Here is a 24785-nt window from a genome sequence, read left to right as displayed (position 1 = left end):
TTATTTTTTTTTTTTTTTTTTTTTTTTTTTTTTTTTTTTTTTTTTTTTTTTTTTTTTTTTTTTTTTTTTTTTTTTTTTTTTTTTTTTTTTTTTTTTTTTTTTTTTTTTTTTTTTTTTTTTTTTTTTTTTTTTTTTTTTTTTTTTTTTTTTTTTTTTTTTTTTTTTTTTTTTTTTTTTTTTTTTTTTTCCCCAGTCCAGAGCAAAGCTTGGCATAAATAGGTTCAACCTAGACACTTTTTAATGCCCTTGGTTTGTGTAATTTTAATAGCATATTTTTCAGAATGCCAACAAAAGCTAAATGTGAACATAAATTAATCATGACAATCAGTTAAATGAGTGGCATACCAGATTGCACATATCATGAAAAGCTACTCCATAATTCAGTTTTTTAGTGTGTATTTGTGACAATTTTTATTCAATGTGTGACCCTAATATATATATTTAAATACTTATTGCTTAACCTGGTAGTCTTTCTTGACTGCAAAACATACGTTTAGATGTATATCATCTGATCTTGAAAAACAGTTGAAGCCGATGATCTTTTAAATAAAAATTAATTTATGAATAGTTTATAATAAGTTTACAAAATGATTCTTTAAAATGGTTAATCATTTATAATGAAGTCTAGCTGAGTCATATGTGTCTTATAATCAGTTCAAACACCTATCAACATGGTTCTAATTATTTGCAGCAGATGGTACTAATGTCCATAATACACTGGTAAACTATTAATAAATACTGTATAGATGGCAATAATCTGTTCATTAGAAGTTATTATAGATAGATACAAGCTTCCTACTATTCCATTAGAATCTTTAAAAAATGACTAACCATTTTAGTTCATAAACCTTTGCAAACCATGCAGTCATTCTAATGAATGAAGGAATGTTTCAATAAGTGAATTCTAAGTGTCTGATTCCCAGAATGGAATGTTAGATTCTCTTTGATGTGGTTTCCCTGAACATTTTGCCCTGCACCTCTCCCACTAGTCAGCTTGACAATTCATGCTATCAAGGCTTAGCAAAACACTCTCCTTTCCTGTTTGTGCTTTCATTTGTTTTATTCCTAGGAATCTTTTAAGGATACTCTTCCTTCTGCTGCTTAGAAAGATGTAATGCACAGGGAAAAGCTCTCAGGTCCAACCAGAGAGTATGTGGGCACAGTGGATAGCAGGAAACCTAAATTGTTCTGCTCCTGCTCTAATATATTTAGATATAAGATACCATGCCTGTTAAAATGTGTCACTACAGCATTGGCTGTAGTGGCTATGGTTTTGTCTTGGGGTGGGATTTGTCTCACTCCATGTTAGTCCTCCCTAGTCTCCTTCAGCACACTGTCTTGTTAGTCAGTAGGGAGAAATAGGCATCTCTTAATAGACATATGATACCTTAAGAGAGGTGCCTTAGTAGGTTTGATGAGTCAACCTCTGCCTTAGCTCACAAGCTTCTGGTGACTGCAGAAAGAAAGAAGTCACCAGGAAGAAGCTGTATGCTGAATTATAGAAAACTGAAGTTAAATGAATATGCCATTAGTGCGCAATTCAGTTCAAGGTTAAAATATCTAAATTATGTGTAGTGTATCTATGCACCTATATGAGCACCAGGTATCTAAACTTCCAAAATAGTTGGTAGTGGTCTGTCAACACATCAGTCTGGAGACTAAAGAGTAATTATCCTCTGTAAAATAAGGAGAAATATTTCTTCAGATGAACAGTCCTAAGGACTTCATATAACTGCGTTGGTTATATGACCAGTAACTGTAATAGGATTTTGTGCTTCTACATCACATATAGGTGCCTGCATTTTCAGACAACAGAATTTAGAGAATCTGTATTTTGCCCCTCAAATAGCAGGCTTCAATGCAGAAATAATGTGTTCACTTGTGAACAAAATACCCAGTTATAGTTGTGACTAAGGTCTGTTCCAAAGCCTGTTGGGATGTTGTGTGATTTCAATGCCCTTTATCAAGTACTGTCACTAAAATAAGAACCTTTAACTGGCATGGTGTCCTGTAGCCTAGCTTCTCTTTCATAAGAATTACAAAGCTACTCCTGAGATCTCAAATATCTTGGCGTAGTGCAGCACTGCTGCAGAGCATGCAATACCACTGCATTATGGAGGAACAGGATGTTATTCCTCTAGGGCTTCAGTGTACACCTAAGGGAATTTATTTTTACTGACCTTGAGTTTATGATTCAATTGACTTTATATATGATGCTATCTTGGATACTCAGCTCATCTGGGCAGTTCTTGTATTCTTGGGAAGTAGACAAGGCTTCTCCCACAGCGTCTGGCTGTCCTGACAGAGTGTGACAGAATGATAGATGCAAGCACTTATAAATCTGTGTCTTGTATCATTTGTTCTTAGATATGTTGTAGCCTCTACCTTGAAACTGCACATAGCAGGCTTGGCTGATGTTTCTGTCTCTCTGCATTTTCTGCATTAATATCAGGCAAGGGATTTCACGTTCCTGCTAAGTTGCTGTAGTTGTGCACTGCAAGGCTGCTCTGGATAAGACATCAGCAATGTATTTGTCAGTCTCTCTCACGCTTACACACTGCAGTTTTGGTAGCATACACTAAAGGCTTTCTGTGACTGACAGTATTTTTAAAAAACACTCCCAAGTGATTTATGGGTACTTTCTACTGGAATAAGTTTTGTTCAAACTTTTTCCATGCAATCACAGTTACAAGAAGTTTCTTTTTTATATTTTGACTTATTTGGATTTGGGTGATGCTAGTAATCCCAGACTTGACAATTTCAGGTGGTCTCTTCTGTAAGAGTACTTCCCTGTGTCCCATCTCACTGGCATCCAGTGACAGCAGTTTCTTTGTCCACATCTCGTATTGATATGTTTAATGGCTATGTTTTGTTGAACTAGATGTCATATGACATCTTTCAGCAGTAGCTTCAAAGATTTGCACACACAGGTTGTTCCCCCCTCCCCATAAATGCATTTTGTAATTACTAGTAGCATTTGAGTGACTAATATCTCAAGTAAAGACATTTCTCACTTTGTATTTACTTTCTTAGATTTCAGGGTGTTGGGAAAAAAAGTCCATTCTATGTGACCTGCACTGCACTGAGCATTGCTCATTATAAAGTCATCATGTACTTATGCAGTTTGTGACTGATTTCCCTTATTCCTCTATCACAAAAAGGAGCAAAAACGATTAGGGTCTGCTATACCCTCTACAATAGTGTGTCTGTCTAACATCAGCTATGATATAGTTGGATTAATTTTCATTCTGGGTAACATCCTCAGACAATTTGGATACACTTCTGCTGTGCAGAATGTGGTGAGGTAGCCACTTCTGCTACTCAGGAATACTTGCCAATATCCATCTTTTGAATTTTAGAATTTGGCACCAGGTCTTCTTCCTGTAATTTTTAATTTTTGCTTTTGCCAAGACAGGCAATATATCATGACTGTAGACATTTGGCAGTGAGCACATTTTGTGTTTTATTCAAATAGCTTGAGTCTAACCAAACGTGCATTTTGCCTGACATTTTAATATCTATCACACTTCTTAGCCAACGCTTTCCCTGACTTTCACAAAGATGTCTTTATCTGTCGCATCCTTATTTGCTCCTCTTTGTATATTGTTTTTTCTTCTAATGCACTGGACATTTTGAAAGACAGGTTCTGTTCCAACACTACTTCAGCTGTCTTCGTATGTAACACAGAAGAAGCCATTTCAGCTTTTCTAAAACATCATGCTAACCTTTAGCAAACAAATACTGCAGTGGGTTTGCCTGCTCCATGTGTTTGGGGTTTCTTTGTTTTTAAATTTTGATTAGACTGTGAATCACTGCTCTCTGCCTGAACTCTAGCAAATTTTTTAATTAACTCCTTTTATCTGAAAACATTGCTCCTGTGTTAAACAAGGTGATTGAAATTCCAACATTATTAGTTTTCTTTGGTTTTATGTTTCCATTTGTTATTGAAAATATCATCATATAATTTTAAAATAGGTTAGGTGACTGCAAGGCTTTTGCTTATGTAATGCTAAGGAAATCTTCATGTAGTGAATTTACTACCTGCCCTTAAATTGCCTATATTTTCTATGATCATGTTTTTGCAGTTGATGAGAGTCCACATTATGTAAACTATTCATTTTTCCTATTTTCCACTGCATTACTGTGATAAACATGCAAAAAACCCCAAAACAAAAAAAAACCAAAACCTTTGTATCAATACTTACTTTTTCGACTTACCAGACTGATTTCTCTTTACAGCAACAGTTGTATATGTCATCATATGCAAAGCATTTCCACCACCAATCTTTCAAGTCTTCCTTGTAGTATTAATACTTCTACGAGTTATATTTGATTATTTGGGAAGCTTTTGGTGTTTCTTCCTTATTTCTATGCTTTCTCTATGCATATCAGTAAATTACTCATCTATCTGCTCCACTAAAGCTCTGCACTTGGTTGTGCTTAATCTTTGGATTACATGTACCTGCTGCCTTCTGTAGAGTCTCTTTGAGATTCCTGAGCATTTACATTTCAGCTGCTCTATCTTTCATCTTTAATACTGGTTTATCATAGGTTAAGTAATCTTCTTGTGTTGAGTTGACCCCACCTGGCACCACCGAGGCATTCACTCACCCCCAGCCTCAGTGGGATAGGGGTGAGAAACAGAGGAAAAAAATATGTGAGTCAAGGTAAACACAGTTTAATAAGTGAAGGAAAAAACCCAAGGAAAACATGAAGTGATGCAAAGGCAATTACTCACTACCTCCCACCAGGAATTTGATACCCAGTTAGTCTCTGAGCAATGGCTATACTGGAAAAACTCCCTCCCTCCCCAGTTTTATTGCTGAACGTGACATTCTATGGTATGCAGTAAGTTCTCAGTTAGTTTTGACCAGCTGTGTGCTGTTCCAGCTTCTTGCCCACACCCCACCTCACTTGGAGGTATCCAAGTGAGAAACAGTGGAGACCTTGACGTTGTGCAAGCACTTTTCAACAACAGACAAAACACTGGTGTTCTATCGACACTGTTTTTCTCACAAATCTAAACCATAGAATTGTATGCGCTATTATGAGGATAATTAACTCCATCCCGACCAGACCCAGGCCATTCCTAAATCCTCTGAATCACACACCAGCCATCCTGTGAAATTTAGCAACATACTTTTTTACCAGTCTTCATTTTAAATGATTGAGAAAATTCTTGTAACATTTCTAGGACCACATAAATCTTCTCAGAGGATTTCTTTGATTGTTTAGGATTTTAACAGAGATCTGTAAGTCCCATTAGATCTTGGACCATGCACTGCAATTTATGGAACATCATCTTGGGCTTTTCTGCACCAAGGAGTATACCAGTGCTTCTCAAATTCAGGCCCTGATGAATCTGTCTGTTGCACTGTCATTCCAATTTGGGAATGACATTTCCTCCCCTGCTTCTCCATGCCCTTGCTCTCATATGAAAGAAATCTGAATTTGCAGGAGGGACATGGTTTGCTTCAGTTTTGTCTTTCAGCTTGAGCAGTCAGGGGAAAGGACAAAGTGGCATAATCTTGGCCTCCAATCTTGAGACCAGTTTTAGTTTGCATCCTTTTTAAATTGATTACCTTGCAGATTTTCCTGTGTGAGCTAAAGATTGCTTACTTAGGCAGGCAATGCTCTTCTCATGCTCGTCTCCTTATGCAGCTGAATTGTGACCTTTTATTTCTCCTAGAGTTTTTGTTTGTTTGTTTTTATTTCTTTTTTTTTTTCTGGCTCTTTTTGTTTCAAATTTTACATTTCTATTGGAATTCATTTCTTGTACAAAGTGATCAAGGAGGAGAGAGAGAGAGGAGACAGGGGGTGGAAGTAGAGGGAAGAGAGGAGCAGAGCAGAAAGCCAAAGATGCCTCCAGATCTTATTTCTTCCTTTACTTCAGTTGTTGTTTGCTATCAATAACCTCCTGGAATAAGAATTCTGTAAGGTTCTACTGATCACAGTATAGGGCTACCCTGTCAGAAGGTTATTTGTCTTAGCAAAAAGAAGTATGAATCCAAGATTTGAATTCAGTGGTAACAATAATTTAATAATCTGGAACAATATGGATCTGAATTCAATAAAAATTGGGTAATCTGGATAATGAACTAATCTGGATCTGGAGTCAATAATAATAATAACAATGACAACAACAGCAACAACAAATAATTCAATATCTACTATGGTCTTGCAGCCTACAGCCACTGTCTATGCATAAGCAATGGTTTATCTTACTGTCTTACAGAAGTGTTGAAAGTTTTCATTAGTGCTTGTAAATAGGATTAATATACTTGTCTGAAATGTGTACAGAAGCTGTAAAGAAGGAAACAATTTTTTTCATGTATTTTTACTGCTCAGATTTCTGTGTTACGACAAAATGTTCTCTGTACTAGACCATATGATGAAAGTTTGAATATTTTTATTGGAAACGTAAATGCACTGGATACTGAGACCTACCAAGAAGCAACCTTGCATACAATGTGACTGCATTATAAAAAGCTTTAATATTCAGGTTTCTTACCTGTGTATGGTGTAGGATACTGATCGTAGATTATTTTGTAATGATAGACTGCAACTGCTCTGAAGGAGGTAGTTTGATGTATGATACTGATACACCGCAGATTAAAACTCCTGTTGTTTCTCCTCAGTAAGAACAGATTAGAATTATTATGATCTATTGCTCTCAAAAATCTGAAGATTCCTTTGTTTGTTTCCATTTAACAACATACAAACCACAGAAGCGTAGGTAAAAGAAAATCTGTAACCTGGGAAAATATATAAACTAAGAAATTCACATTTTAGGCTTCAAAATTATTGCTTCAGAAAGTATGTATTGATTTCACAGTCCTGGGAAACAACAGCGAGGCAGAGCTTTGGTAATGACATACATATGATTCTTTTAGTGCAAGCAACAGCAAGTGCAGAAGTGAAAGGTAAAATTCTGTCCCATTCCTGATGACATTTTAGAGAGAGGAAAAAGCACCTATGAGATTTTAATTTTTTGTGGCCTTCCTGCTAATTGTCTGCTATCTTTTATTTTTCAAAAGCACAAGAAGTAAGTCAACAGGGCATTGCAGAGTGCAGGGCAAGTGTCCTGTTGAATTCTTGGTGACTGAGGTCAGACAGTACTGTGTATAGGGTTATGTGATGGGGTTGCAGAATAGGAATGCTGCAGGCAAGAAATAAAAGCTGTGGAGGGGAAATGCTTTAAGGGTCTTGCGTGAGGTGCTGCAATGGCTTATATGTTAGGTGTCGATGCAGACTGAACATGCCTGAGGCTAGAAAGCTCAATCCAAACAGAAAAAAAAAAAAAAAAAAAAAAGGGAAGGAGACATAATATTGAGCTTTACAATGCCTAACTTTTATGCCTCAGACCCTGGATTGCAGTCCAGGATTCTCTAAGGCACCTGCACTCTGTGCAATGTGCAGGAAGAGACAAACACCAGAAGAATGTATTCACAGTAAGCAGCATAGTGTGCAGATGCTGTCTAGTGGAAATCCATACAGAAACATGGAAGAAAGGCATGGTTCTTAATACCTCCATGTTTCTAAAGCCCAGGTATGTAAATAGTGTGTTTTTCCCAGCTAAAATTATAAAGCAATCAAGAAAAAAATCTAAGCATATATTTTTATCTTTGTTCTATATGCATTGTACCTTTCAGAGAATGGCTACCAGGTGAAGACATAATCTGTCAATTACTTTACACTGCAAGAAAAGTGGATTGTGGTTTGTGTGTGTGGTGGTCTCAAGGAAGAAGCACAAGGAAACATGGTGCAGCATATGACAGTGACTGGAGAGCACACTCCAGATTGCTCACGCGGTCAAATATAAAACCAGCCAACATTTCTATATGTTAACTTTGGAGATACCCTTCACTAGAGCTCATCTAGTTGGTGTGCCATTCTGAAGAGCAGAGCTGTGCCAAGGAATGAGCTCAGATACCCAAAGGAGTGCTGCAAGTGACAGCTGTGACTGAGCTAGCAATCCCAGCTTCTCAGCAGAGCTAGCTGGTTTTAAAATATGTTCTGTTGATTGTTCTATATCCCGTCTTGCTCAGGAGACAGCAGTGATAGGCTATTCCAGGGTTTTCATATCACACTCCATTGCTTGTTGTAGACATGCCTGAAATGTCTTGATTTGCTACTGATTACTTCATTAGACTAGTCTTAATTTTCATACTTATTTTATTGAAAGTTGTTCAATGCCACCTATGGCATTGAACAAGTGGTATCTTGAAAGTGACATAAACACACATAAAGATTGTATCTATTTAGACGTGTGCACTTCCGTCATAAGTGCATGAACACTTGTAATCTGTGTGAGATCTAGGTTTGCAGTTGTGAAAGTATATACATGCTCATTACAATGATATTACCCTCCCCCGTAACCGATAAATACATCATTTAAGGTTTGACACAGTTGGAAATTAAACTTTGTTGGGAAAATCAAAACAGGCTTTCATTAAGGCTTCAGCTGTACCCATTGTTTGGTGATGGACTTGGTAAGGTCTTGCAGTGTTAACCCTACAGAATCCATTATAAAAACATTATCCATAATCTTTATTCAAAACTGAATAGCAACAGCAACAGCAATGTGTTGGGGTTTATTTTTGTAGAGAGGAACCCTTTCAATTTTCTGATCATTGTGTTATTGACCTGCCTTTCTTTTTGTTTAAAATCTGACGGAGCCTTGGGGAGCAGTGTCTGTAATACTGACAGAGAGCTGCAAATAATGTTTTTTTGTGTGTGGGCCTTCACTTTCCTGGTATTTTAGAAAGATAGGTTCTTGATCACACTAGCAGGGATCTGTTGATTTATACCTTTAGGCTCAGCTCCAGATAGAGTTAGTCTACGTTCTATAGGTTGTATAAAAACATGCTGTTACTTTCTCATGTGCTGATAAATTCTGTGAAGAAGAATACATATTATTAAAAGAACTGAAGTAATATTACTTCCAAAATCTCAGTCTGTAGGCTGGGCATGGATTTTGTGATGCACATAGTACCATCAATGATCCTGCAGTTAGTACCCTCATTTTTACTTAATTATCCATGAGTGCCCCTGGTGGTGCAGTGGTTAAGCTGCGGCGCTGTCAACGCCGAGACCCGGGTTCGATTCCTGGTCGGGGCCACTCCCCGAGCAGATGGAGCTCGTTAACCCTGTAAGGCAATCCATCTACGTCCTGAGGACCTCGCTGCCACCGTCCAAGCTCGCTTGGCCCCGGCAGATGAACCTTAGGATTAAAGGGTGGGCTCAGTTCCGCGCACACTGTGTCTCACCTAAAAAATCCAATGTGCAGGCTGGAAGGTGTAAAGACCTTCCCCGGTTCTTCGTTCGCAAAGACTGGCCATTACATTACTTAATTATCCACTGCATATTGTTGTTCACACACTCAAATACTGTGCCAGTCAATCAGTCTCTCCTCTATGCTTGTAAAGTTATGAAATTCAGGGTGAAATACAAAAGTAGCCTCTTTATTTTAGAGTACTAAAAGGGGATCTAGAGTCTTTCATTAGCTCACTCATACTCACATTGCTGACCAATGGCCTCCAAATTTTCCTTCCATAATGAAACATCTAATATTCTGCTAATATTTCTGCTAGTATTTTTGCTGAAATTCTGGAATATCAGGAAGCATTATCTGCTGAATGCTAGTGCTGAGGTATTCATGAAGTACATAATGGTCATCTTAAAATGGGATGATCAGTGGAGAGTTGCTTCACTTGTGTTGTAGTTAAAATTATGTCTCTACTACTTCAGCTTGAGTAATGTAACTCTCATTATAGATTGTGAGCCTCTGAAAAGTATAATGGCTACATATTCCTTCTCCACTTAAATAAAAGAAGGATCATCACGAAAAGCTCAGACTGCTTTTGATTTTTTTCTTTTAGTTTGTGGCTAAACCACAACACTGGAAAAAACTGCATTTGGTTTCATTCTAAGGAAAATGTTTTGGTCTGAGCAAAATGAAAATTTCCACAAATTTCTTTTAATAAAAAAACCCACATATGTCCTGAAAATTGACCTCTTTTTCTTTTCCAGAGGTTTTATAAAATCAACTTTTTTTCAAAATGGAAAAATACATTCAAATGTCTTAGTTTTTCTAAATTCAACATATTCATTTGAGCAATACTTATGTGTAATTTAAATTTGCTTATAACTTCATTTTTCATCTTAATTTTTTTGCCTTACAGGGTTTGCTCAATCATAATTTGTACTTGCAAGTTTCTCTGGAGATATGAAAGTGCTGTTGGCAAAAACCAGTTATCCTGTTCATATAGATAATGTGATCTCTTATTTGACTTATTCTGATGAAATTGTTCCCTTGCTGAAAGCATGTAAGACAAGATGGCAGACAGCATTCCTTATTTCCCTCTTCTTAGGAAAGCTGAAAAAGTTTCAGCCATTCTATCATCCAGTCTGATGAACAACAATTAATTGGAAAACTATTTAGGTGCAAGAGATGTTATGTGCTAGATTCATTTAACATTTACATTATTGTTGGCAACTTGCCATTCTTATCACTTCTTTATTTGAATTTGCCCTTGCATCCATATGCAAATTTATTGGTTTTTTTTTTAGTGTTTCTTACATGAAAGACAATTTTGTTTTCAGTTTTTTATAATTAATTCTCATAAAAAAATAAATTGTCAAGATGTAATGATCTTATGCTTCATTGATGTTATCCTTCAACTTAATTATAAGATGATCAGAGGCTGATTTCACAAGCTTTCTGAGACTGAGCTATATTTCAGACAATATATTCCAATGACCAGTGAAAAAAGCCTTGTCTAAGCTTTTAAAAGGAAAGACAGTTAAAAATGGGATGTAACATCTCTGGATCTAGAGGCTGCAAATTTCTTGCCCTCATGTGTGTGGCTATGTCAAACTCCTCTGCAAGTTTTTTGTTGTCTGTAACCAAAATCCTCACAGCCATATTTAGATGTTACTGTGTTAAAAACAGTATGTTTGGCAGGAATGGGTACAATATACATAACCATATAGTCAGTTGTAATATCCATTTGCAAAGCTGGCTGAGGGAAATAAAACTATAAGCTTAGGAGCAATGAATTTCTTCAGTTAACATAAACAAATCTGTGCCTGATTTGTGCTCTTCATGCAGTTCTTCTTGACACAAACAGGAGTTCTTTTTCTAGCTTGGCTTTTGTTCTTGCTGTATGAGATAAACCCTGGTGTTTACCTTACAGATGTTGTTTCCAAACATTGCCTTCTGTTTTGGTAGTCCTAAATGGTCTTACTGTACATTTTTCAACATTTTTTCATATAGTACTCCCGAGTTCACCATGTGTGGTATCTTTAAAGAATTTCACATAAACCTGAGAACTCTGGCTTCAGATAAGACTAGTGACAGGTGATGATCATTTCTATCTCAAGAGCTGGGACCACTTTGTGCTGCAATTATTCTGAGAATCACGATTTCCATACTTTTCTAGGCGACTTGTTAAAAATTCAGTTTGATGTACCAATATCTCTCACTTTAATCTGTTCTACCTCACTCCTGTCAAATGTTCCAGAGAGTCTGCGGCTCTTGAATCTTTCTTAGACTTGTGTTTGATTTGCAGATCTGATAACTGTAATAAAAAAAATGCATTTTTTATTTTTAGGGAATGGGATCCACTTATTCCAACTTAGTCATTTAACCAGCAACTACATTTTATCAGCTAGTGAACTGGTTTTCTAAAAATGAATGCTTCACTTCCCTGAAGTCACTAAAAACCAGTAGCTGCTTATGAACGCCTCCAGAGGGAGATCCTGTCTGCTGGAGTTTCACATGCCTAAGTTTTAACAATATATGTTAAAACAAACAACTTATTTTCAGATAGTGCTGGTTTCTTGCAGTTGAAGACATGAGCCATGCCATACCCTGTTACTAACTCTACACAGAGTCTCCTTCTGTGTTTCACTGTACTGACATGCAGGTTTCATTAAAAGTTATGGTTTATTATCTGATGGGGACCAGACTGCTGGTCTGGACCGGGTGTGAATCTGGAGACAATTTCCTTTTCATTGCCAAGGCCCCTTTGGACTAGGTACTCTTTTCTTATAGTCTTTGAAAGTGTTTATGAAGATTTGCAAATATCTGTCTTCAGTTTTCTTTTCACATAGACACTCCTGTTCTCATTATAAATGTTCTTTCATGCTTTACCATTTTGAGGACTCCTTGTATTTCTTCTCTATCATTTCGGGCTGGCACGATGATCAGCCTTAACCACATCAAAAGCATACTCATGCTTTGCCATGTTTTCCAGGTTCATGAGTCCCAGGAATCTGCATGCTTGGTTGTTTAATTTGAAACAGTTGCTCAGTTTTTCTCCAAAGCTTTCCAGAGATATAGGTGATATTCTTGTGTTGTTTTTTTCCAGATCAAAACATTACCTTTCTCACTCTTAGAACGTTCTGTGTCATCAGAATCAAAAGACAAAGTAAATGGATTAAGGTAGGCTTTTTACTTAAAAACATCTACCAGAAATCTTCTTATATATACACAATACAAAATAATATTTGGATTGTCTAAATACTTCAGTATTTCTCTTAATGCCTTTTTACTTTTCTAAAAGACTCAATTCTTTTCACTACATTTCAGTAAAAAACTTGTGAGTTCTTTTTCACTTCAGCGACCACAGAGTGTACTCATTTTGTGGTCATTCTAGTAACTCTGTGATCTTAGAACAATGAGTTAGATTGATTCTTGATTTGTCTTTATTATTTTTGAGATTTTCTTTGTTCTTTGAAAGAGAATGTCAAACTCCTAAGATTGTTTTGGTCTCTCTGATAAATGCAGTACTGCAGTAATGTTGGAGTTCTGCATGAATTGTTTTAAAGTATACTTTTAAATCTGCATCTTTTATTCACTGGACAAAATTGACTTTCAGACAATTATGATTGCTAGTTATGATACTTGATGGAACCAGATATTTGAAACAACAGCACCCTCCACCCCAAATCCAGCTACCTGTTACTATCCAAAGAATCGAGAGCACGTGCATGTGCCCATATGGATGCAACAGTTTTGCTAGTTATTGTTTTTGAAGATCTGTGCATCTGTATGAGAGAGATGCAACTCCAGAGAAGCAGATAGGCGAGGCTGTAACTAAGGATGTTGCTAAGAGTATGTTGTTCCCTTCTTGCTTTCTTTGAGGTACAGCAAATCTGTGTTTGGGATGAAAGCTAACCTAGTGCTTTGCAAATTGACAGCTTGGCCCTGTGCTAACAAGGGTTTTCTGCTATTTATTCTAAAAAGATAAACATTCTACTCCTAAGTTGGAGATTTGCATCTCTGCATTCAGCCTAGAGACTCTTAATGATGCATTGCTTAAGTCTAGTTAAATGTGTAAAAAAGGGAACATACAATGATGAGATATTCTCAGTTGTTGAAATGTGGCTTCACAATAGCTTCTACTAAAGTTTGTGTGATCGAGCATGCTGCCAGCACCCTCTTATCTCTTCTGCTTACTGAGTAAAAGTAAAGGTGGTGCTATCCTCCCATGGTTGCTGTACATTGTGTGCAAGAACATCTCAGGAGCTGCCTTTAGCTGGCTCTGTATGTTTGTACAAATGAACATGATTTGTGATTTTGCACAGATCTAGCACCTTGACAGTCTTTTTGTATGGTTTCTTACCTCCAGTGAAAATTGGATGGATTAATTTTAAATGGGTACAATTTCTGCAAAGAGATATTAGTATATGATGTTATTGGCTTAAAAACACTTTTTGCTGACTTCCCATTGGGAATTTTTCCCTTTGTTTTTCACGATGAGATGCTTCCTTCAATTTTATTTGAGAGTTGTTCTGCAGAAAACTGAAAATTATAAGACTGCAGTCTCCCTAGATCTTTGCTTCCAGGCTTCAGAAATAATATTCAGCATTTTCAGAGCTAAGTAGCACTGACTGGCACACACATGGGTACCGTTGCTTCTGATGGGAGAATATCATTGCCAGTTGTATAAGGTTGATTTGAAAAGCTGTCATTAGTAACAGCATCTTATTTTTCTGTCCAAAATTTGCTGACAAACATCCTGCATATGGAATTTAAGACATGAATGGTGCTGGCTTCTGAGGGAAGGAGCTGGCATGTGCTATACACACATATACACTTTCCTACTTGTCTCTGCCAGTACACCATAATCTTGATTAGTGATACAGACTGATATTCCAATCCTTCATGTCTCCTGAGTCCGGATTTCCAGCCATGCAGAACTGTGCCATATTTGGAGGTTCAGTGGGGTGTGACAAACAACTCATTTGAGAATAAAAGCAGTATTTGAATTTGGATCTCCCGAGGTAAAAGGCTAGTTCACTTATAATTTATGTTATCTAGCTCATTCATGACAAAGATTTTCTGCACCAGAAACACCTTGACAGGTGTTAGTACAAGACACCATAGTTACAATTAACAAAACAGCTTTATTAAATTTGACATTGACATGTATATTAATAATCCTTGGACTGGCATAAGAAAATCAGTCAGCTATATTTTAAAGGCCTACTTATATATGTGCATATTTGTGTTTGGTGTTTCACACCTACAGCCAATTTTCCTTGTCTAATGCCTTCTGTCACATCGGTATTGTAAAGCAGATGTTTATTATAAATTATACTTCTTTAATATATGAGTAGGTAAAGATGCAAAGTGAGTTTATGACTTTCCAAGATTGCACCTAACAAATTAAACTACATATTAGCATCAATCCAACAGATTCATTTACAAATAAGATTACCTGAAGTGCAATATTGCATAACTGAATACTAAAATGCTTAGATAAAAAAAAGTATTTAGGAGCAGTTGAAGTACTGAAATATATCAAGTCTAAAAGAGACAAAAGACTCTACAAACTTCCCTGTCATATTCAGTTCTTCTTCCCATTAATACTCTTGCTATCAACCTCTGTTGCTGTTAAAAAAACTTTATAAACTCAAAAAATAGTGCTCAAAACCTGTGATCTTTTAAACAGTGATCTTTTACAAAATATTGCACACTTCTTTTTGTTTGTAAACTGAGAAAAAGTGTAACATGAATAAATCTGAAAAAGACAAGCTTTGACATGTGCCTTTTTCCGTAATTGCATGAAAAAAGTAGTCTTCTCTACTGACAGAGTGAAATTTTTCTGCATTGTTTCTTTTCTTAATATTCTTTATTTACTTATTCTTTATTATTTTTTCATATTATTTTGCACTCTCCATTGTTTGAATTCCTTTCCATTCTGACAAAAAGGGAAATGTTTCAAATTTTGAGTTTGTATGACTTGGCAATTTGAAAATTAAAAAAACCCCTGTAGTAATTGTAATTCATTGTCATGATATGATTTCATCTATAAATCTGTTATTTGCACTTTAAACCCCTTCCTGAGTTGATGTATTTGAGTTCAGCTATAACAGTAGTGCGGTTAAGTTTAACCCTTTTTCTTTCCTCCAGAATTAATGCTTCTAAGTAGTTTAACATGTGTGAAAACAGAGTTATTTGGAAGGTGTTACAAGGAAATGGAACCAAAACAGGAAAAAGAATATTTACAGTAATTTCAGAAATAAAGAATAATCTGAAGATGCTTTTAGAAAATGACTTCACTTTCTTTTCGTTGGGAAAAGAGTAACATTCCTTGAGTTCATACATTTTGAAACCTATGAGGACACTAACAGATGTACCACAGATGGGGTGGTGAGCTGGGTGACCTTTCAGTCTCAAATTAAGGGGAAAAGACTACATGCTTCTTCTGACCCATTTCGTGTAGATGAACTAAAATATTTGAGTTCTTTTTCAGATGCTGCTTTACTTTTTAACTTTTTTACTTTAGATTTGTTATTTCTTGGCTTTTAAATTCTAAGTTACTTTACATACTGGGGACTCTATATCTCCTTAGTCTTTCTAAGGAGAAAAAAAAGTCTTTTTCTCCCTTGATCTTGTTTTATTTTTGGCTGGGATTTATATGACAAAATACAGATATCTACAGTGCAGGTGTACAATGTAGATGTCCATGTCTGAACTCCTATGACTCACCCTAGAGAAAGTAAGACACTACTGGATTTTATCTTATCCTAATGTAAACATTTAAAACAGGTCAGAAGAAACACCTTAAACATTCCTGTTCCTCTCTACTGACTGTAAAAGGTGAAAAGGGTGAAGAATAAAAAGGTATGTGTCTAAGAGCAGAAGTCTAAAAGTAGTATAGACATCTAAAGGGAAGTAACATGAAATCCATTTTGGTATCTACACTCTTATGTAGTATTATTTCCATGAATGTTGCTTATGTCTCTGACATAGGGAAGGCTGCTCTTGTCAAGGTTCTCTTGGCTTTCTAGGGGCTGGACTTTTTACAGGAGCTGTTGCATCTCCTTTTTGTGTAGGTGCAGGGAGGGATATCAGTATTGTCTAGTGATGAAGGAAAAGAACAAATACAGCTCAGTACATAACTTTTATTCAGTTTTTGAAAGAACAAATGCATTTTAAGTAAACAAATTTTGGTGAGATTTTTTCTTTTTTTGACTTTGGGTCTCCACTTGGAAAGAAATAATGATTTTTTTACTAAAACTCAAGTGAGATTGGAGCAATTAGGGACAGCAATGTTGAGCTAGGATTTCTTTTTATTTTTAAGTCAGTTGTCCTTGTTCTCCTTCCACTCTTTTTTTTTTTTTTTTTTTTTTTTTAATCAGAGAAAAAGTGTTATAAGTCAACATTTAAAACAGATTTTCTTACCTTTTTAAGCCAGTGCTACAGCTAGAAGGTTGGAGGTCTAAGCAATGTTATTTCTGACAGTACCTCTCAGTGTCTTCATATGCCAGGTTTCTTTTCCAGTCCCAGCAAAAGTATTCTTCTGATCTATTATTTAAGACACTGTTTCGAAACAGCCCTCTTCTTGTAGCTTAGCTTGGGGCTGTGTTATTTCCATCAGGATTCTTAACGCACAGCAATTGCTCATGATATGTTCTATGTTGGTTATGCCTTCTATTTTCATTATGGAATGTAAATAGCATTCTTTCATTTGGGCATAAAGGTAGGAACCTGTGAAATGCCCCAGTGGAACCAGACAACTGGAACAAGAGAACTCACCAGCAGGACATTTGAAATACATACCAATGGAATGATTTTCTCTGGTTTTGTGTTTTTAGGGGTCTGAAAGCTTGTGACAGAGAAGCAAAAGCTAAGAGAAAAGAAACAGCAAGGAAGGAACATACATGTTTTCAGTAGCTGGTAACACAAGGTAAAGAAAAGGCTGAAAGGGTTACTTTTGAAGCTAAATGTTACCTACCAAGAGCTTGATGCAGTTAGCAAGAAAACTGCCTTGTCTGATTGTCATTAAGCTCAAGGAAACTGTGCCGTATGCATTTGTTGTAGATAGAGAAGATTGAATCAAACATATCTGAACCATCAATATGTTCTTCTAACTGATTTTCCCTTCCCCAAAGCAGTGTAAAATTATATTAATTGATCAACTCAAATAATCTAATAGTATGCAGGGGAGTAGAATAGTTGGCATTGGCCTAAGTGAACAGATGAAAACAGTAGTTAACAGCAAATACTGTTTTTTTGCCTCTTCGTTCTCTCATTTTAGCTCTTGAGAGGCCTGTGGGCTCTACTGCCATTTCACTGTCTAAACACTCCCTAGCTGCACTGGTGGCAATACCTTATTTGTAGGTCAAAGGGACCCTCCACTTGTGTTTTGCTGCATTAAACATGAGGAATTACATTTCTTCATATTTTTTTCCTTAACGATTGTTGACTTTGTTGGATTACCCCTGTATTTCTCATCAGCACAAAACTTTGGGATTCTTCTTCATGGTACACCCTGAGGGCAATAGATGCAAACATTTTGAATGTCAAACTCTTCATTATTGAAACACTTGAACAGCCCCATTAGTAAGAAACAAAGCAGAAACACCTACATCCATTTTACTTATCTGTGTCATCAGTGACAGTGAAGAAAGACAAATATGTTTCCCCTCTATTACTGGCATCATTCAAGTCATAAAGCTTGAAGGAAAGCAAATACAAATAAATACATGAAACTTATTGAAATATTTAATTATAGCTTTAGCCTAACATGCCAGCTGAATATGAGCCAGCAGTACTCCCAGGAGGCCAAGAATACCAAAGGCATCCTGGCTTTTATCAGAAATAGTGTGGCCAGCAGAACTAAAGGAGTGATTGTCTGCCTGTACTGGGCACTGGTGAGGCCACACCTTGAATATTATGTCCAGTTTTGGGCCCTTTATTATAAGAAAGACATTGAAGTGCTGAAGTGAGTCCAGAGAAGGGCAAAAGATCTGGTGAAGGGTCTAGAGAGTAAGTCATATGACTAACAGCTGAGGGAGTTAGGGCTGTTTAGCCTGGAGAAAAGGAGGCTGAGGGAAGACCTTATCACACTCTTCAACTACAGGAAAGGAGGTGGTAGCCAGACTCTTCTCCCAGGTAATAAGTGATAGGATAAGGGGAAATGGCCTCAAGTCACTCCAAAAGAGATTTAGATTGGATATTAGGAAACATTTTTTCATTGAAAGAGATGTCAACTGGAACAGGCTGCCCAGGGAATTGATCATCATGATCCCTGGAGGTATTTAAAAGCTGTGTAGATCTGTCACTTAGAGACATGGTTTAGTGCTGGACTTGACAGTGTTAAGTTTATGGTTGAACTTGATGATCTTCCAAACAATTACATGATTCTATGTATTGCAATATGATTCAATATTAAACAATGCCAGGAAATACTTTGAAAGTTCCTATGTTTTATAATGACATCCAGTGTTCCTTGAAGTCTGAAGTAGAATATCTGTATTATTTCAGAGGAGCTAAGATAAAAAAACCTTTAAAGAATATTTCAAAAAGAAAAGTAAGGATTTAATTACTTCCTTTTTGATCTACATCCAGAAAATAATTTGACTAAAACTGAATCACTGAGGAGTACATGTGTGAAAACCCTCACAGATCATCTTCTGTGTAGTCTGTGTACAAGAGCTGCTTCTCTGTTATTAAGCTCTTTAATTACTTTGGATTTTTGGTTTTAGTTTTTCTTTTTCGTTTGTTTTTTTTTTTTTTTAAATTTTTTTTATTAGCAAAGCACTGTCTACAAAGTATTGGGCAAACTGTTGTCTGCAACATGAAAAAAATACAACTGGTTAATGTATCAACTGCACAAATATATGTATTACGAGACGAAAGAAAGTACTATGAGTGCAGAACTGTTACCACACTTCCCACAATCTCATTCTCACTTGTTTCTCTGGTATACATGTGTGGTTGGCTGGCAAGTCACTTGATTACACTGTGGGAAGTGTCTAAGTTCAAAGTTAGACTATTTTCTCTTTGGAGATTTTTTCTTCCTACCAGTTTTTTCTTGTTTCTACTTTTTACTTTTTTGAAAAAAAACCCACCACTTTATAGCTCTTTATTTCAAACAAACTTTTTCATTTCACATTCTGCTTTACATTTTCCCCCAGAGGATTAGAAGATGGCTGAAATAGCTTGAAAATAAAGCCAAATATTAAGCTGAGTTTTTGTTGTAGGTTTCTCAACTGAATAAAAAAGAAAAACCATCCACAGTTCACACAATTCTACTTGAAAGGCTTTTGTAGTGAGTGTAGAGATGCATATGAATAAGCATAGAGCACATAACTCACGCAGTAAACATTTAACCTCCTAGATGAAATGCCTATAGCATTTGGGTTAATGTAGCTCGTCAAGGTCTTCTGAGATCTTATGTCATGCTTTTCATTTGCTCCAACTGGGCTCATGACTTTCCAGTTATTCTGTCGTTTACACCACTTTTTTCTGCATAGCTGCTAGTCAGTGAAACTGCTTGTCCCATGGGGATACACATTTATTCTTTTCTTGAACTGTGTCCCATTTTATGTTTCAGCTCTTGAAATCTGACATGGTTTCAGTTTGTTTTTAAATAAATGTTTTTGGTTGCAGCGGTTTTTTTTACTAATTTTGTTGCCTCTTGAGTTCTACACACTAATAGTTTCTTTTATTTACATGTTTATTCAGGGTTTTCTATTGCAATGGAGGAGTTAAAAGATGCTTAATTTTTTTTACACTGCATGGTTTAAGTACAAACTCTTCAAAGTGAATGTTTCTAGTACAGTATCAATGCCTGGATTTGTGAGATGTGTCTGGAAAAGTAATTCTTGTACCTGTATGTATTACAGGCAATCCCAGTCTGATGTCTCCGCTGAGTTAACAGGAACAGGAATAGTTGGGCTATAGCTGAAGAAGGTACAGGACAAAACAGCTTGGAAAATACAGCATTTTGTTATTGTGAGTCTCACTGTACTGACAGTCAGGGAGATGTGTATTCTTTCTGTCTGTAAAGCCAAACAAGTAAGATGAAAACGCATAATTGTTGCAGAGGAATACAACAACAACAACAACAATGCAATTAAACTCTTTCCAGAGTCTATGCTGGGTAAAATACAGTAAATAAATCACAAATTTAAACTGACTACATTTATTTACAGTATTTTAGTTTTCACAGTCTCATCTACTTTTAGTATCACAAAACTTCAATTCTTTTCATGGGATGTTTGAATAGCATTTATTATTGATAATTAATTTCAGATAGGAAATGCAACTCCCTTATCCTCATGAAATTAAGCAACAACTAGGAATAAAGCTTTGACTAAATATGTAAACAAAAAAAACCCCAAACAACAAAACCACCCTGTTTCTTTAATATCTTTCTTTTTACTTTTAATATTCTCTGCCTTTTTAACTTGATTTTAATCTGCTTTCCAGAGCTGATCTCTGCAACATCACTGTGGTAGAACTTGTGCAGACAGGTAGGACAGAACCCTGAGAACTGGTCCTTATTCATGCTTAATGACTGGTACTCAGTCTTGATTCTTCTTCCACTGTGACAGTGGAGTCCACTGATATCAGAAGGTAGTTAGGTTGAGCTGCTAGTGAGCTGTCATATCAGCCACTGATTTATGATTAAAGCTTTACTTTTTCTTTTCTCAGGTACTGCTTAAGATTGTTATGTATTAGTATCAGCCTAATACATCCTAGTCTGGGTGTGCTTTCTAAAGCCCATTGCAGCACTTGCAGAAGCCTTCTGGATGGAAAGGGACCTACAGGTATGTTTGCACACTGGCAGGTTTGAATGTTTAATTTGTATAGTTGCTTAGATGGCTCATAGTGTGTCTGAGAATCCTTAACTATTTATCCTTACAGCATCTCTGAGAGCTAGGGAATTGCTTTTCTCGCTGTTTTACAGCTAGGGAGCTGAAATGCACTGCTAACCAGCTTGCCCAAAGTCACATAAGAAATCTGCAGTGCAGAAGGAACCTGGCTAGAGCCTTAACCACTGTGTGATCCTCCCTCAGCCAGATATAAAGCAAGAATAAACTAAAACCTGAATGTCAAAGGGAGTTTTTCAGGCTGCTTTGGCATCATGTTGTATTTCTAACTGTTCTATTAGTTATAGTTTTTCTTTACACTTAACCTAGATGTCCTCTGCTGCAACATAAGCCCATTAGCTCTTGTTCTGTCCTCGCTGACTAATGAGAATAATTTGTCCCTATCCTCTTTATAGCAACTCGACGTATTTGTAGACATGTCATGCCTCACTTCAGTGTTCTTTTCTTTAGTCTGAACATGCCCAGTTCACTTAACCTTCTCCCATAGATCTTATTTTCCAAACCTTTTATCATTTATGTTACTCTCCTTTGAACCCTTTCCAATTTGTCTGCCTTTTTGAAAAAGTTGTGCCCAAAACTAAATGCAGTAACCTGACAGAGGCCTAATCACTGTCAAGAAAACTGCAATCCCCAGCAATCTCAGGAACAATAAATCAGGCAAGGAAGGCAAGAGACTGGCATGGTTTGGTAGGGAACTGCAGGTCAAACTAAAGGAAAATAAGCAAATGCACAGGCAGTGGAAACAAGGACAGGTAACCTGGAAAGAGTATAGAGATGAAGTTTAGTTGTGTAGGGATAGGGTGAGGAAGGCCCAGGTGAAGCTGCAACTGAACCTGGCAAGGGACACAAAGAATAACAAGGGCTTTTACAGGTATATCGGCCAGAAAAGGAAGGTCAAAGAATGGGTACTCCCCTGATAAACATTGCTGGAAAACTCGTAACAACAAATGTGAAGAGGGCTGAGGGACTCAAAATTTTTTTCCTCAGTCTTCAGTGGTAATGTTTCTTCCCACACCTTTCCAGAAGATGAACAGCAGAATGGGGACTGGGAGAGCAAAGTCCTTCCCACTTCAAGTAAAGATCAGGTTCATGACCACCTGAAGAACCTGAACGTACATAAATCTACAGGACCTGATGAAATGCATCCAAGAGTCCTGAGGGAATTGGCTGATGTAGTTGCCAAGCCACTCTTCATGATATTTGAAAAGTCATGGCAGTCAGGTGAAGTGGAAAAAGAGAAACATTGTCCCATGTTCAAAAGAGATAGAAATAAGGACCCCAGGAACTACTGACCTGTCAGCTGTTGCAGTATGCTTGTGGTATATAAAGTATGCTGAAGTTGCAGTGATTGTTTAAAGTGAGCGTGCTTCCAAAATGGCAATTGTAACTCTTTGTGTAACCCTCCTTGTTCCCAAGATCCCTTACTTGTATCTTTGGAATATCTAAGAGATAACTGAAAGGTGATCTATTGGTTGTTAACCCTTTGTTATCATTGGTTGTGTGTGAGACCTCCTACACTCCTACTGGTCACATTGTAATCCTCCCGAAAGGTATTTAAGCTGTTACCAGAACAATAAAATCCTCTCTGCCACAATGGAGTGAGTACATCAGTGGACAAGGGAAGGGCTACTGATTTAATTTATTCTGGACTTCTGTAAAGCCTTTGACATGGTCCCTCAGAACATCCTTCTCCAAACTGCAGAAAGAGATGCATTCTATGGGTGAACTGTATGATCGATAAGAAAGCAGTTATCCAGAGTGGTTAACCAGAGTCTCATCATACACTAGGGTCACATCCAGAAGGTAGCAGTCAGTGACTCAAAGTCCCAATGGACATTAGTGAGAAGTGGTGTCCCTCAGGAATCCATATGGGGAGCTGGGTTATTTAATGTCCTCATTAATGTCATAGACAAAGAGACTTAGTGCAAATTTGCAGATGACATCAAGCTGAGTGATGGGGTTGACATACCTGAAGGATGGGATGCCATCCAGAGGGACCTGGACAATCACCAGAAGTAGGCCTATGGGAATCTTATGAGGCTCAGCAAGGCCACATGCAAGGTGCTACACCTGGATTGGGGTAACCCCCAACACCAATACAGGCTGGGGGATGAACAGATTGAGAGCAGCTCTGCTGAGAAGAACTTCATTCAGAGTTTTCTATTGCAATGGAGGAGTTAGAGGATGCTTAATCTTTTTTACACTGCATAGTTTAAGTACAAACTCTTCCAAGTGAACGTTTCTACTACAGTAGCAGGTAGTGGGGTGCTAGTAGAACAAGAAGCTGGACATGACCCAGCAATGTGTTCTTGCAGCCCCAAAAACCAATCACATCCTGGTCTGCATCAAAAGGAGTGTGAACAGCAGGTTGAGGGAGGTGATTCTGCCCCTCTACACCACTCTCATGAGACCTCACCTGGAGTACTGCATCTAGCTCTGGGGTCCCCAGCACAGGAATGACCTTGACCTGTTGGAGTGAGTCCCAAGCAGGGCCAACAAGCTGATCAGAGGGATGGAGCATCTCTCCTATGTGGAAAGGCTCGTTCTGTACAAGAATTGGGATCATTCAGCCTGGAAAAGAGAAGGCTTTGTGGTGACCAAATTGTAGCGTTCCAGCACCTGAAGGGAGCCTACAAGAGAGATGGAGAGGGACTTCTTACAAGGATGTGTAGTGACAGGACAAGGGGGAATGTCTTCAAATTGAGAGTAGGTTTTGAATAGATATTAGGAATAAATTCTTTATTGTGAGGGTGGTGAGACAATTGAACAGGTTGCCCAGAGAAGTTGTGGATGCCCCATCCCTAGAAGTGTTCAAGACCAGGTTGGATGCAGCTGCGAGCAACATGGTCTAGTGGAAGGTGTCCCTGCACTTGGCTAGGGAGCTGGAAGTAGATCATCTTTGACGTCCCTTCCAAACCAAGCCATTCTACGTTTCTATAATTCTGTGAAAAACAATTACCTTGCTTGTTCTACATGTGTGTTTTTTATCACTATTCAATATAATATTTGTCTTTGTGACAGTGTTCTGTAGTGGAATTGCATTTAGTTTTTCATTTACAAAAAGTCAATATTTTTCATATGGTATTATTCCTGCTAACATGCTATTATTTTCCGTACTGACTGACACTGTAAGTATATTTCCTGTATTCTTCTTATTACTATTTGTTTGCTGTCTCTGACTAATCTGAATAGTCTTGTCAACTAGAGGTGGGTAGGATTCACTGAGATTTGGATGGACTAGAGAGCAAATGAGCAGGGATGAAAGAGAAGTTTGGTGGAATTTGTCAAACTATTACTGTTTCAGTAGCATATTACTCAGTTGAGATCTCTGCTTCCAAACCCATTGTTATGTTCTCCTTTCAAATGTCCCTGCTATAGAGCTAACAATTCCTTGGCCTTTTTTTTTTTTTTTTAAACAAAACCAATTACTCTGAAAAACTTTGATAAAAATGTTTATGGAGAATATTCCCTCCTTTCCCCCCCCCCCCGAACTTTCTGCCAAGATAGGTAGGAATAATGCCAAAGAAACATCAAAATACTGTTGTTTTACAATCGGAGATTTTTGGTGGGAATCTATGATGGGTCACTGATGGGTTCATTTGTTTATGCCATCCTACAGCGGACTTGTCATTATTGAATTACATTTT

At 37.2% G+C, this 24785-nt stretch overlaps 1 long non-coding RNA gene across 2 annotated transcripts in view; it reads right to left on the bottom strand.

Annotated features, from left to right (window-relative positions):
- Positions 1–14471: 14471 nt before the first annotated feature.
- The window catches only part of LOC114061948, a 29327-nt gene continuing 19013 nt past the window's right edge, over positions 14472–24785 (bottom strand). The window contains exons 5-7 of one of the 2 annotated variants that reach the window (XR_003572272.1): positions 17887–17974; positions 17078–17191; positions 14472–15212 (exon numbers count right to left, since the gene is read on the bottom strand). This is a non-coding gene — a long non-coding RNA (uncharacterized LOC114061948). The remainder of the gene's footprint in view (positions 15213–17077; positions 17192–17886; positions 17975–24785) is intronic. The other variant, XR_003572273.1, reaches the window with a different exon arrangement.

Source organism: Empidonax traillii, unplaced genomic scaffold, assembly GCF_003031625.1.
Source record: "Empidonax traillii isolate 1590-97213 ecotype Southwest subspecies unplaced genomic scaffold, ASM303162v1 scaffold373:size1354568, whole genome shotgun sequence".
NCBI lineage: Eukaryota > Metazoa > Chordata > Aves > Passeriformes > Tyrannidae > Empidonax > Empidonax traillii.
The sequence above is the reverse complement of the archived record's forward strand: the minus strand, read 5'-3'. Positions and strand labels throughout refer to the sequence as shown.